The sequence below is a fragment of the Henckelia pumila genome, chromosome 1 (genome assembly GCF_033568475.1).
Source record: "Henckelia pumila isolate YLH828 chromosome 1, ASM3356847v2, whole genome shotgun sequence".
Lineage (NCBI taxonomy): Eukaryota > Viridiplantae > Streptophyta > Magnoliopsida > Lamiales > Gesneriaceae > Henckelia > Henckelia pumila.
Genome location: NC_133120.1, coordinates 96,393,624 through 96,396,328, shown reverse-complemented (window position 1 = coordinate 96,396,328; position 2,705 = coordinate 96,393,624). Strand labels below are relative to the sequence as shown.

Below are 2,705 nucleotides of genomic sequence, written 5' to 3'. Positions count from 1 at the left end.
CTAAACAAAAGAATAAATTTTTTTTTTTCTAACATATTACACGGCGCACGCGCGGCAGGTCTTCTCGCGCGCGCGCCGGCCTCCAAATTCGAAGGTCGCGACTTGGCTCGCGCGCGCGCGAGCAGGGGCTCGCCCGTGCGCCAGCCAATGCTGCAGAAAAAAATTACATTTCCCTGTTGCTGTCAAATACTCCATCATGCACATATTTGGTTCAAGATCAATTCCTACCAAAGTCTAGACATGATGAAATCAAGCATAACAACTACCATGCATTCCAACATGCTTTCAATGCTAGTAATAAACCAATCCAAAGCTTTACTACATCAACATAATATCATAAACATGCAAGATCATTGTCATATATCAAAATCAAGATACATCCTGATGGAATCAAGTAGTTACATCATTTCTCAAGTTCTAAATACAACAACAAGACCTTAACTAGATCATCTACAAGTCTTGTACAAGTATCTTTAAACATGATCATGATTAAGACTCATTAAACTTCATGACAGCACACATAACTCCTAACTCGGATCCTCACGCTATATCGATTTCATCCCTTGTTCTTTAAGTCCGCCTTTGCCCGGTTCCACTTCCTCCTATTGCAATGACACATACAACAAAACAATAGCCGGATAACTCCGGTGAGAAATAGATTTCCCAGTAAAAGCAACTAAACATGCATAATCAATATCACAATCATGATATAGAAGTAAATACAATGCATGCTTTCAAAACAAGGTTCTTTTCATCATTCATCAATTGGGATCCCGAGAAGAAGATATCATAGCTAATCCACCGACACACCCTATCGAGGTGGGGCTACTATCTTGCTCCTCTAGACTTTGAAGCCATTATATATGTAGCTCAGACGCTAGGCTCAAACAACCACCCAGGCCATACATATACAATCCCTCAAATCGTCTATTCGAACGTGTCCGTTCATTTCAAACTCAAAGGAATAAGTCATCAAGATGAATGCAACATGTAACATAATCAGGGCATTCATTATATCAAGAACTTATTCAAGTAATCAAAAGAAAGCACATAAGAGCACTTAAACAAACAAGTATGTGAATCGAGGGAACTCGATACAAACCATCTCGAGTTGTAATCCCAATCAAATTGTAGTCCACTTTTACCTTTCAAATGTGATGTCTAGAAGGTCTTCAAACTTGTCAAAATCTGTACAAGATCACACACCAAGCATAACTCAAAATCTGCTCAAGATCAACCCCAAACTTCAACAAGAATTCCAAAGAAAACTCTACCAACCTTGTTCAATCTTCTATCGGTTTCGAAGTCGACGTTCTTGAGTTGAGTTGCCCTGTTTATGCACTGAGACAATAGCATAACAAACAAGGAACCATTTTCTAATAGTTCAGCAACTTCCAAAGCCAAAAACAATATCAAATCACTTCAATTCAAGAATTCGACGGCATTTCGGTATAACTCGGCGATTCCCGCAAATCTCTAAATCATTTCAAACATTCATATCACTTATTCAACCTCTAAACCAACATATCAGCAGGTGTATAGATTGAATCACAGCTAAGAAAGCATAAGAACAAGATATACAACTCAAGCTTCAATCAAACTTCAAGATTAACAAAGCTAGAAGCTCAACAACACCAAATCAAAACCAACATCTGATATCTGCCATTTTCGAAATCCCAAACCTTGATGAACAAAGAAGATACTTACATCAAATCGAAGGTCTTGGCGAGAGGATTCCAAAACATCTTTCGGAATCGAAATCGGATAATCGTAGCCCAAGATATGAAGATTTGAAGACAAAGAAATGAATTGGAAATTCTCTTGACATTTGCTCTCGGTTTTCCTTCTTTCCTTGGCTGAAGAATCTGATGAAATTGCTTCCAATGACACGTGCACATGCTGAGTAACAACTTCAATTCTGATAAGTTAAATACAATTTGCACTTTAGCCCCTCAAGAGTTCAAAAATTGCAATTCAGTCCTCAATTACTCAATTCATTCAAATTCAATCCTAATCAATTTAAGAATATTAGAATTTAAATCAAAACTCCAAATATTCCCAAATTAATTATTCTCGGATTAAAATTAAATAATTCCGGGCGTTACAGTGCCCGAACCCGCCATTGTTCCGGTGGTTCGGGAATTTTATGCTAATGCCCTTGCCCGAGAGGACTCTAAAGCGTTTGCCCGAGGAAAACTTGTGTCTTTTGATGCTGAGACCTTGAATAGGTTGTTTGATACTCCTTTGTTGATGATAGCCAATTTAGGAATTTTAAGGCGAATCCGGACTATAATTTGATATTGAGAGAGATGTGTTATTCGGGTGTTCAGTGGCACGATCCCCTCCGGTTCACTCATTTTCCGGAGCGATTTCTGAAACTTGAGCCGGCTTTGTGGTATACTTTCATAGTCCGACGACTTTTACCCGTGCTCCACACAGTTGACGTGCAGGCTGATAGGACGATTATTGTGTATGATATCACGAAACGGTGGCCAGTCGATGTGGGCACTCTTGTCCACGATTCCATTCTTTATTCGATGCGAACTCTGATGGTGGGCCTCTGCTTCCCCCACACCATCACAGAACTTTGTCGCCAGGCGGGTGTGCAGTTTAGTCCCGATGAGGAGTGGCTCCTGCCTTTCAAGACCGTGGATGAGAAGCTTGCCACTTCCAAGAAAGCGAAGCGCAATTTGGAATTTTATAGC

The 2,705-nt window shown here is 39.9% G+C and overlaps 1 long non-coding RNA gene across 1 annotated transcript; it reads right to left on the bottom strand.

Moving 5' to 3' along the window:
* Positions 1 to 324: 324 nt before the first annotated feature.
* LOC140876451 (uncharacterized) lies at positions 325 to 2,063 on the bottom strand. Its single transcript, XR_012148796.1, has 4 exons — positions 1,708 to 2,063; positions 1,279 to 1,341; positions 1,146 to 1,188; positions 325 to 602 (listed from the first exon to the last, which is right to left on the bottom strand). It is a non-coding gene; the product is annotated as an uncharacterized lncRNA (long non-coding RNA).
* Between the last annotated feature and the right edge of the window lie 642 nt (positions 2,064 to 2,705).